The sequence below is a fragment of the Anopheles bellator genome, chromosome 1, assembly GCF_943735745.2.
Source record: "Anopheles bellator chromosome 1, idAnoBellAS_SP24_06.2, whole genome shotgun sequence".
Classification (NCBI taxonomy): Eukaryota; Metazoa; Arthropoda; class Insecta; order Diptera; family Culicidae; genus Anopheles; species Anopheles bellator.
In genome coordinates, this window is record NC_071285.1 from 31,011,491 (window position 1) to 31,024,265 (window position 12,775).

Genomic DNA, 12,775 nt, shown 5'->3' on the forward strand with positions numbered 1-12,775 from the left:
GAATTGTGTAACCTTTAGGCGACTTTCTTTTATATATATAGATTTCACGTACTTTGTGGGTTTAAAAATTGATTGAAGTTGTTTGAAGAAGTGAAATTATTTTGAAATGTCTGGGAATATATTTTCAATAGTTTTTGTTTGTATGGTCCATGTAGTGTTTGGATTCCGAAAATTGGGCGCAAAAAAAACAATTTTGTCTGTCGCTATATGGCACGTAGCATTGTATTCTTGTAACCAGATGTCGTCCCAATTTTCAGTTTAAATTTCGCCGAAGAACCAATCGACAACAATTCTCGGTAGCGGACGCCATCGGCGGTTATGGGATCTCCTTCTTAATTTTCGAATAAAAATGGGCCTATTATGCCGCCAGACCTTAATTCGCAGCAAAGCTTAATTTCGCAGTGCTTAATTGGAGTAGAGGAGGAAACCACGACAGCAAACCTCGAATGAGTGGCCTTGCCAAATCAAGAGCGCGATATTTTAGCGAGTGGGACAAACTTGTCCAGCCTCCCCTTCGAAGGTAATTCGAAGGGACCGCGCAGGGGTTCCGAAGGGGGCTCAAGGCATTGGTAGGGTGGGGGTTCAGCGGGTAGGACTACGGACTCCTCAGAGACCGGAAATCCCACACTACCGCCTAGGAGGTCTCGCCCTCCTAACGGTGCTCCTATGAAGGTTTTCCGCCCTGCATAAAAAAACAAAAAAACCTTAATTCGCACCAAATAGTCATTTGTTGTGGATGCATTGGCTTCTCTTGCACGACGTGTGGCTTGTCCCAGCTCCAAATACGACGATTCCTTTTATTAACATGACCAGCGAAGTGGAAATGAGCTTTTTAAATTTTGTATAGTTTTAGTCGAAGACCAACATATTTGGAAATAAATTCTCAATATTTCCCAATTTCCTGCAAGCGTATAGCAACCTATTTCTTATATGTCAAAGTTCTTATACTTTTTTATAATTTCTAGCACGAAGTTTAACGTTTAAAAAGTCAAGTAATGGGTAGTTTAAAAGCTACACACTTGATGAATGCCAGCCTGTAAAAGGCTTGGATATTCGATGGATATAGTAGTGTCTAATTAAGAATATGTTTTCTTCTCTCCATGTCGTTGGTAGTCATGTTTAAAATGGTACTTTCCTGTCTTGTTGTATTTCTGCTTATGTTGCTGATTGATTTAACCGAAGTTTCGTGTGGTTAAATTTTGGGCGCATATGTCTTGGATTCGACGACGATTTGTGTACCGCGTCCGCTGTACTTGTGATTCAGATTTATTCATGTATTGCTCTTTTATTGCTGCTGTATATTCTTTGGATTTGTGGTTGCCAATTTAAAATTTGCATGTAGTAAAATTCTTCAAATAGTTGAATAGTTGGGGCTTTTCCTATTTTCCTGTCATCGCCAATTGGATAGTCTAACGTTTGAAGAATGCGCATTTTTAATTTTTGTCTTATTTTCTTGTTAATTGGACAATATTTGTACTGTAGTTGAATTTGCGTAGAAAACCCCGTTGACTGTATGAATTGAACGATTTTACCGCATGAGTTGTGTTTGATGAGCCACGTCCTAAGAAAAGTGGCCGACATAAGTCTCTCTTATTTTGTTAGAATTTCTTTTACAAAACCCAAAACGATCTCATTTTGCGTTATCGCGTCTATAAAAATCTCAGAAAAGGATAAAAGATTTCGATAAACGAAAGTTCATTTTGTGCAAATGGCGGTTGAATTCGGTTTGGCCAATCGTCGGTACGAGGCAAAGGTGAACTTTGTCACATTATTTATTCAGGGCTCATTTATGGTTTCTTTGCTCATCCTTTGGCCTAAGATTGGTACGTTCCGAATGCATGCATTTCAATCGTCTGGTGTTGCTTTTTATTTTAGGTTTTTTTTTTAAGTTGTCACAATCATAATGGTCACTAGAGTTCCTCAAGGATCCTTCGTTTTGAGAAGGAATGGTATGCTCCTCAATTCAAAATTGGGCTGGTCATAAAGGACCCCCGTTCCGTGCCGTGCCGTGCCGTGTGTCTGCTTATGCAAAGTACGGAATCATTGACCATGCTGACCGTTGAATGTTTTGCCCCGCACGGCCATGGGCTTGATGTCCGGACGGGATTTACTAGGCGGAGCCCTTGTGCAACGTAAACCCGGTGCGCTCCGCCATCCGGCGAAAAGGACCTTAGGCGCTGGGAGAAAGCTTTCCCGGAACCTTTTCGACGCAGATAGATCAGATAGAGACCGTGGGTCGGCAGGACGAAAGTTGCTGGCGAAAGTCGTTGTCAGCGGAGTTTGATTTAGCTTCCCTTGGCCCAGGACGCACGGGGAGATAACTCACTTCCCATGTTGCTGGCAGCACAATGGTTGCACGGGGGCGCACACACAGGCCAGGAGCAGAAGTGATTGAAGGCAACGAAACACAACGGTAAGAAGAAAAAAATATGGCGGACGAAAACAGTTTCCCATTAGCATGCTTTTAATATTTTATGACTATCTCCATCAGGGCCGGGCGACTTCTGGGCTTTCATCTCCGTTGACAGCGGCGTGGTACCATTTATTAATATGTCCCGCTTCCCGGTTTGGGTAATGTCACGCTCCGAAGCGGCTGCGAGGAGTGCTTCAAGGACTCCTAGCAAAACCTGGGGCTACGCATCGCGAAGCCGCTTACTATGCAAAGCTTGGTGCCCCGGAAAGTTTGCCGGCGTACCAAAAGGACCGAAATTTACGGCCATCGTTTCGCTGGGTCCGATCGCTGAAAAGACGGAACGGGACGACGATGGCAGAAGAGGTTCGCCCGGTAATTCCTTGGGCCTTGAAACGATGACTCATAAGCTGACCGGCGAGCCATCTTAGCGAGACACAAGTCATCGCCAGTTCACGATCGACAGAGGAGGGCTCGCCTTCTTTTGGTGTGCCTGGCGCACGTTGACACCCCATTTTAGCCAACAAACCGAGCAAACCGGATTTTGTGGTCGGCCGTTTCGGTGAGCACGAGACTAATGCTCAGTCATAGTCACATCAAATTAACACATAGGTTGAAAAGTCCCAAGCTCAAACTGTAAATGGCCGTAGTCTTATTGCATTCATCGCTTTTTATCGCCGACTTTGAACTTCTTCCAAAGCGCCTGAAAGCACAACAATCGTTTGGGAAAATGATGGGCTCGGTATTTTGGGATGTGCGTGGTGTAATATTGATCGACTTTCTTGAGAAGGGAAATATCAACAACAGTGGGCATTACATAGCGTTATTTGGAAGTTTGAAGGTAAAAATTGCAAAGAACATCGTTTTGTGTCAGAATTCAATCGAACTGAGACCTATTTCGAGGCAATAAAAGAATCGATCTACAAAAGTGATATTGAAATGATAGAGAGGCAGACTTTGCGATGATGACGTTAATGATTAACCAAGCGTTAAGCAAAACCCGTGCTCTTTTCCTTAGGCTCGGGACTTTGTAGCCCATGTGTTACATCTTTGGTGAAATGCGTTTGTTGGTGGACTTCTGCGGGAATCGAATTATTCGTGCTGATAAAAGCCATCCTTGCAAAGTAACTGTTTTCGGTTCCCAGTTCCTTGTAATTGTTATTTTTCGACTTTTTCAAGTTCCAAATGATTGGGCGAAATGCGTGGGCCGGCTTCGTCCAGTCACCTTTGAATTGATTAGATTTATGGCCGCGTTTAGACGAGAAACAGATAAGACCCCCATTTGGTGCATGAAATTGCAAACTCAACCTCTGCTTTGGACCGATCAGAGGGAGAACTCGTCAGTGTTTACACGTCTCAGTATCGCGCGCCCCGCGCCAGTGTCGATGGTTGCGTTGAGTCAGCGTTACGCGTCTCGCGATAATAACCCATCCCGGGGTTCGCTCGGTGTCCAATCAAGTTGGATCGTGTCGGGACATGTTTCCACCGGCCAGGGGAAGTCCCCAAGTCCGTACGGTCCGTGGGGCAAGATTGAAATAAAAAGTAGCTTCACGGGCACACTAACATGTGCTAGCTGGTTCCCGACCAGTCGCCACCCAAGGGAGAGCCTCCTAACGAGCATCTAATTTGTCTGGGAAAGGCGTACGACCCGGGCAGCTTGGGATTAAATCTCGTGCATTCAAGACCAACACCAACCGGCGGCGAAGACGAAGAAACCGCTGTCGAGTCCATTTCCGTGTCCCGAGAACCAGCGGACGCGGACGGGGCATTAAAAAGATCCGAGCCGGGCCGGGCCGAGCCGAGCCGAGAGCGTCCCCGAGGGACATTCGACAGGGTGATTATGAACGCTTCCTTGCGTTACGAGTTGCGGCCTAAGGTGCGTCCGGCACGCAATGGTCGGGCAGGAGGACACACACAGGACTCTTGGGTTTTCCCCGGGCGCCGTTAAGTAAATCCTCCCTCCACGAGCCACCGAAGAAAATATCCGGAAGCAGGTACCCGGGTGCCCCGGTACCGATTAGGCAACCGAACTGTGGATCTGCTTGGCGGCGCCCAGTACAGCTTTTGCATTTTCAGCATAATTGACTGGCTCGGTGTGTTCCGCTGGTCCGATTTCCTTCGATGTGTAAGTCAATTTACCATGACGCAATTCGTGTCACTTCCCCAATTTGCCTGCTTCTCTTTACTAAACTGACAGTTTTACTAACTTGCGTAAAATAGTTTCGTTTCCTGTCGCGCGGACTCGTGCTGTGAGTTTCCTTCTAACTTTCTCGCAACAAAAATAGAGTAATACAAAAGTCTGATCCCCCGGTTTTGGGATATTTATTTGCTTAAAGCCGATGGTATAAGGTTGAACCCGTTTCGGTTTTTCTGCTCGATAGCTTCATTCAACTCCGCAACAAAAGTAATCATCTCGTCCTTCGGCGTACTCGGCTCTGCGTACTGGCGCTGACGCAGGAAAAACGGCCACGACCATGACGACCGGTTGACGGTCAACGACGGTTCCGCGTCGGAGTTTCGGAGTGGCTACCCGACCGTAGAACAAGCTCATTTACATATTTATGCGTGCTCGATGTGATTTCCTATTCAATTATAATCCGACGTCTAAATAGCCACCAGCGTCGGGCGGGCCGCGGGCGCCACGGTCCGCGTCACGTTTATAGAGAACAGCAGCTGCCACGGGAAGCCATCCGATTATTCGTGCACGTTATCAGTAATGAGGTTAGGGTTCCGCCGCACGTTCGCCCGCGCACGGCGTGTGCGTGGATAAGGATGTGCGTGAACGTTGGCTATGCGCCGATGACGAACCCATCATGTGATCGGCCTGTTATTTGCGTTCCGATGGAACCTGCCTGATAGCGGCCACGTTGACGACACTTGCGCGCCGTCGTGAGGGTGTCGGTCGCAACGGGTCGCGCAATTGCTACAAAATTTTCGATGATAATTCTAAAGTCCGGGTCACGGCCCCGGTCCGCTCCGCTTTTGGGTTGCGTGCGTTCGCTGGTGACCGATAAGGATCTCCGGAACCCCGCGGGGGCATCCACTGGAAAATGGAAGCTCCCAAAGCCACGTCGTGCATTTTGGATGATGCCCAAGACCTTAGACCGATGGCTATGAGGTTTGGGTGGTTTTCGGTGTGTTTATCGATTATGGGCTCTAGGACATTATTGATCGCCGTTCGGGCGAGCGATGAGCGAGTGATGTCCTGACCATCATTCATTCGGTTGGGATTGAAGTGTAAAGGCCCAAAAATTAGCCAATTGCCAGAAATCGTTCACTTTTGTTAGGGCCCTTAAATTTTTAACGTCAAGGTATTGGGGCATGGCAGGTCGAAAACATTTCTTTTTGTTTACAATAATATTTCTAAAACTAGCAGGTTTAAAACTATAAAATCGAAACTGAATTTTTAAAGTGGAACTCCAGCTGTGAATTTGGTCTTCCTAATTATGTTTTTCCGGCAACATAACTTTGGCAAATGATTTCAGGTCGAAAAATTGCATTGCTACTTATCTTTGAAAAATGTTAGACCATGTCGATTTTTGGAAAAGGACATAGAATTCTTTCGGCGTGGAATCCACGATATAGCAGAGAAATGGGAGAAATGTATGTCTACCGATGGCACGTACTTTGAATAAAGTGGAATTTTTCATTTCAATGTGATGAACATTTAATTTGTTTGAAAACATACGATTTTCGATTTTCAATCCTGGTGTTTGAATCAAACCCCTCATTCCCATTATTATCGATAGAAACTTTCTTGAGTGATGGGTAATTTATTTATTATCCGAAGTAGCGGTGGTTGGTTCAACCATTTTCGGAAGCTGTTATCAGTTATGTTGCGAATCAATTATTTTATCAAAAGAATTTAGTTGAAATCGAAAAAAAATTGGTTGCCGATTGCATTGCCGATTGATTTTTAACGTGTTGTTAAAGATGCAGGCAAACAACACACATCCTTAGAAATCCAATTCTCTTATCTAGAAACCTGTTTCGTGTTACTTTGAGTTGATGGGGTTTAGGTGTTTTCTAGAAAAATAATTGGAATTCGTTTGAATCTCAGTAGAACTTAAATTAACCATTTTTAATCCATCGTATTGTAAGCTTTCAATGATAGAAAACTTTGAATCAAATTTCCTTTAAAACCAATTTTAATTTAATGGTAATGCAACACATGTACCTTATTAGCGAAACATAATTGTGTTGGAGTACTTCATGGTCTATTGATAAAGAAATTTAATATTTTATCCTTTTAGTCGCTTCAAAAGTGGGTCTTAAAATCTACTTTTTTCATCCTAATTGGATGTGATTTCCGGATATTCGGCTCACATGTTCACCCATTTTATTGATCAATGTCTAACTGCCACATAATTGATTGCCAAAGTATTGAGTACATATTTGTAAAAGCCGCTCACAATGAAGCTTTTTCGATGTTGCCCTGATTTGTTGTGCGATACCGACAACAGCATGGGAATAGGTCTTTGATATCAGAATTGTTGTAACAAAATTGAATAAATCGTTCCTTCATCAGAACCGTGTACGTAAAAATGTTTTAATGAGCCACAACGACAAAGACTTCACGTAAAAGGCCCCAAAATTAGTATCAGATAACAAACCCATCAGCTGTGTGTAACGGTTTTACTTGAAAGGACTCTGGCAAACACGCATGCACACAACGAGCACAATAAATACGTATTCTAATTGGGAGTCTGCCCGTTTTTAGAGCATTCGATGCAAATTTATGCAAATTCCGGGATGGAAAGTTCATTGGCATCATCCCGAGCGCGGTGGTCCAGCTGTCGGTCAGACCGGCAGTTATCAACGGCATCCGCTGGCAGCGAGGACTCCCGGATCCCGGACGTCATAGAGTGCACCTTTTCAAATGCACCTCGCTGTCACTGAGCAGCAGCAAAAAAATCCTTCTTCCCATAAATATGGCCTCATATTTTGATGATCGACGCACTCACCCGGACCCGTCAACCCCGAAACACGGCACAGGCAGGCAGGCTGCATGTTCAATAATTAATCTGCATAACGGAACCTCCGCGTGCCCGGCGATCTCCGAGTTCCGCAGTATTTTATGCAACGAATAATTTCCCAACCTCCACGCCACCGTGTTTTTCACGTGGCGCAGCAAAAACAGGCACGGCACGGGACGGGGTGGTTCCCGAAAAAAAATGCAACACGTCGAAGACAACCGGACAGGTGGCGGTCCGGACAGGGGGCCGGAACGCTGGAAATAATGGCCGGGGTTTGATTTTTTGTGGCCGCGTCAGCTCGTCGCTCTTTTTTCGGGGTCGAACGGATCGAAATAATTCCCATTTCCCAGAGTGCAGAATGCACTTTTCCCGCTCGCGAAAGGAACAGAAAATGGAAGAAAACAACGGTCAATCTATTGATGCACTCGCCCGATGCACTGGGCGGCAGCGCAGGAAGTGGCGCTGGCCCGGCCCGGGAACTGGAACGGATGTAGTAACCCGAAAGCGCGATGAGAGGGACAAAAACACGACCAATTGGCACATAAAAACAAACCCCAAAACGGCCGAGGATTCGATCCCGCGCGCCGGCCGGCCATGGCCGTGGCCTGTCCCTATGGTTTATGTATGAGGTTAAAAAAGCAGCAACGGGACTCGTGGCCAGAAAAAGAGAGAACGTAAAAATTAGCCCACCATTAAAATCCGCATTTCCGTTAGTCTTCACTGCAATGGACACAAATGCGAAACGACGAGCAAAAAAAAGCGACAACGACGGCAAAATGCATCGCTGCCCCGGGAGTGACCGCAGTTGCATCGCCCGTCGCCGCCGCGTCAACGATTTCGCCTTCAACACTTGATCATCGCCCCATCGAGCCATCTCGCTCGCGCTCTCGGCCCCGATGATGCATCGCTGGCTGCATCTAATGGACGGTGCACTTTTTTCTGCTGCATCGTTTAGCGGCCCCCCGACGGACTTCGGGCCGCCCTCCGACGACCGCTTCGCCTGACGGTTAGCATCATAATATTTTTCGCCCTTTACGTTTTGTTTACAAAACGACTCATCTGTAATAGTGTCATTTTTTATATCGCACCCACCGGACGGTCGCTCCCGCCCCCCGGAGCTGCATTCCGGTGCAGGTCCGGATCAATGTCGTGTCCGTGCGGGGACGATAATTTCATCCCTCGCCTTTTTCACTCTCTTCACCGAGTCTTCTTATCGCTCAGCTGCAATCGTGAAGAATCTGCCATTTTTTGTCGTTTCGCCTCTATGAAATTGATACGCGATCTTGGGGATAATGTTTGAAATTTATTAAATTTAAGAGCAGCAAAAAAAAAGGGAAGGCCGACTGCACCGTTCGTCATTAAGCGCCCGTGCCAGGTGCAGGACCGTTGATGGGGAGTGAAGAAAGCATTTTTCAAACTCGGCGAGCGTAGCGTGTTATTAAAGGAGGTTTCGATTTTTTATATCCGACCTGTCCCGCTGTCAGAAAAGTCGGCAAATAAATGGCCATCTTTGGGCAATTAGAAAGATGTTTAACTCTACGAAACGGCGTTCCGTTGGGCGTTAGCGAAGAGAGTGTTGCATTTCTCTGCCATCCATCCGGCAGGTAATTTGCGGAAATATGGTAAATACTTTTTTTTGCTGGACCACTAATGCAAGGAACCGTTCTACTTGCATTGTTTGCATATTTTTTTCCGTTCGGAGGTATCGTTGGCCGAACTCGCGTGTGGCCAATTCTGTTCACTGTTCCCGTTAGGTGCCCCGATTACGCTCACAGTAATTAATAATGTACTTCAGACAATCAAGAACAGGACGACTATTCTCAACATACTTTTTCGCATAGATATTCTTCGAAAAGTCCGCTTTTCCCATCGGCACATTTCAATACTGATTCGAAACGTTCCTTCAAAATAACACACTCAACGGCTGGTTCAGCTTCGATCATTTGACAAATAAGGTTCGCTAATTTTACAAAATGAATGAATGGTTACTATTCACTCGATATACAATAAGTATAAAATACGGAATAAAGAACATCGCTTAGATCAGTACATCAAAGAAGATTGACAAATCTAACGACGAGATCTGCGAGTATTAGCCAACTCGTAAAGATTGAACCAACCTTTAACAGCTTTAGCTTGAACTTAGAGCTATTCTATTCTATGTTTCAAAAAACTTACTTACACAATTCTAACCTACAGTGGAACAAAATTTGATAGCGATCTTCCAAGAACACAAAAGATTTTACTATATACGAACGTGACAAATTTAAATAATCAATCAGAAATCAATCAAAAATATTCAATACGATTTGCTGTATTTAGGTTATATTTATCATAAATACAAATGAAAAGTTTGAAGCAAACATTTTTAGAACAAGCTAAATTCCAGCTACGCGAAAAGAACTTTAGCATCCGCAATGCATACCAATCCGCCTAGACAATGTTCCATCAAATTACGCCGAAACTTTTAAGTCACTCGATGTTTCACTAATTACGACATCTTTTTCATGGGGACCTGGATTTTGTGGTGGAAAGTTTAAAATTATAATATCTTGACTGTCGTGGTAGTGCATTTAGCCTTGTGGATTGGAGCCTTGTCCTTCTCTATGATAAAATCCTCACCAATGAGCCGTTTTTCTTCGATGGCTTCTTTCATCGGGATTAAGTAAATTTTCGAGTCCACGTCACCTTGAAGGATCACTTAATTCCCCGTTTCATGTGCAGAAATGCATCCCCAAACCATAATGCCTTTGCTATTTGCTTTCAATGTTGGTTTTTCACAATTATAGGAGAAAGGTTCCTCTCTTCCGTTGGCTCTTACTAACGACTCGTCAGCCCAGAGTACTTTTTACTAGAATGAAGAAAGTTTCAAAGCAGTCCGATAGTAAAATGCCAGTCTCTATTTCAAGTTGTTTTTTTTTTCATATGTTGCCATTTTTACCCAAGTGGGTAGATTTATCTGCATCTTTTAGCTTACGTCGGTTGATTTGAACAGAAAGGGCTTCTTTACGCTTTGATTAAAGCTTTTTTGGACTAGTTTTGACGGGTAGACGAGAGTTTGTAGTTGAGATGTTCATTATACGTTTATCAATTCGTTGGGGGTTGATTTCTTACACGACCTTCATTTTTATATGCCTTGATTGTTTTGCTTGTTCGATTTTGTCGAAAATGTTAACAAATTCACTATTATTTTTACCCCTAATACTCATATTAATAACCAATTTACGTTTTTTATCGGCTAGTTTACGATATTTCGAGGGTTCCGCCATATTACGTACTCAGAAACAGTATGATGTCTTGTGAGCTCTTCGCCACGCGTTTCTCAGATTTAAGTTTGCTTTTTAAATATGAAAACACGTATATGAATACAAATATGAAACAAGTAAATATTACTCAAAATTATTTATGGCCACAAATCTACGAATTCAAATCCAAATGTCTCTTAATCGTTATAAGTTTGCTCGTAGAACCTCAAATTTACATTCCTAAAGAAAAGATGCTCACAATTTCACATATTGTTCAAATGTTCAGTTCAGCTAGACTTCTTTTCGCTATCCACCGAGGATATTTCAAACAAAACCCAACATCACTACAACAAAGTGCAACCATTACCACTTCTATTATATTGCCCATGCAGTTCTGGCAGACAGATTCGAGGCTGGCTCCTGCTGCGGCCTGCATTCCGTGTTTATTTATGCATCCTTTTTACGCACACACACGCGCGTGTGCACATTTTCCGTTTTCCCCTGGGAACGGGATGGCCATGGTAGTATTTCATGCGAAACTGTGGCAACGAAAAAGGAGTAAATCAAATCGGTCCCGTTCGGTCTCAGTGCAGTTGTCGCGGGCTTCGGAAAACGGAAGTACGATACGGAGTGGTGGGGTCACGTAAACAATTCCCATTTTTAAAAATACTCTCACCAGATGGAGAGGTGAAAAATGGACGCCCGACGAAGCCGGAATTTCGGCCAACGGACGGCAAGACGACAACCGGTCGGAAGGAATGCAGAAACCATGTGTGTTTGGCGTCGACAGCGAATGCAAATGCAGCGACCCCACGGACCATCAGAAATTACAAGTTACGGTTCGTAAACTGCCGTCAAAAACGTCTCCGCACTTCGATGTTGACGGACGGCCGATGCTTCGAAGTGGTGGTCGCCGTGACCGGGGGAACCGCTCAACCGCATCACCGGTCAGTGCATCTTGCCGGCGGCGTCGGCGTGAAGGATGAAGAAAGATGTTAATTTTTATGTGCATGTCTCCTACATCTTTATCATTTGTTAGCTGGCCGCGAAGTTTGACGCGATTTGTCGCCAACGCCCGTTTCTCCGCTTGAGTAAATGGCGAATAATTGCGAGAAATATGGCCATCTGCAATCAGCGCAGGCGTTGACTTGGTCCGTGATCGTCTCCGACTGATCCCGCTTTCCCGTGGGTCCGCGACACGAAATGAGGTGAAAATGTGTCCTGTTCACCCACCGCGAGCGCCGCCCCATCAGCCGACGCCCACTTGGCCCGTCAGGGGCCAAGATGTTAATTGGGAAAACATTTTTACGACCCTGTAGGCCGCGCGAACAGAGCGAAACGCGAAACGAAACGAAACAAGCAACTCAACCGGCCGGTTGGCTGTAAAAATGATATACACTTCACTACACGCCGCTCGCCGCTCGGATATTAATATGGATTTCGAGAATTCAGCGGTGAAATTTAAAGGTGAAAACAACCGGGTGATGCACTGCCGCTGCGGTGCTTCTGGTGGCCATTTTTCACCGTACTTTACGGTGCCACTGTTTTCGCACAGCGATCGTCAAAGTTTCAAAATATTTATTGCAATTCTTTCCGCCAAAAATGTGGCAAAATTGGTAGGAGCAGCTTTCTTGTGGTACTTTTTGGCATTGAACCGGCAAGCATGGGAGGTTCTGTACGTAAGCTTCGGGAAGTTACTCCCCCAAGAGGAAGCAATAGCAAACGATCGATTTTTGCGATGGTCAATCATTCGTAAACTAAATACAAAAAATAATTAAAATAACGATTATCAAGCGTAAGCTTTGCTAGAATATTAGTACAATTTGAATTCAGCCATAACTGTAAGAGAACTACTGTTGTCTGCTTATTTTTAGTTTTTTCTTATGTTTAAATTATTATTAGACAAAAATGCTTGATTACATGAGAATACAGAGATATTCCGCATTGAGATTGCAGCTATTTGACAAGTCCAAGGTCTCAAAATGATGAAATGAAAATGTTTCGATTTAAATCTGTTTGGATTATATGTTATGCCACGTGGCAGTGAGTCATTTTTCTTACTTAACAACTTAACAACGAACTTAACTTACTCAACTTAACAAACTTAAAAACTCGAATTGTCGGATGGTTGGAATTATTGCATC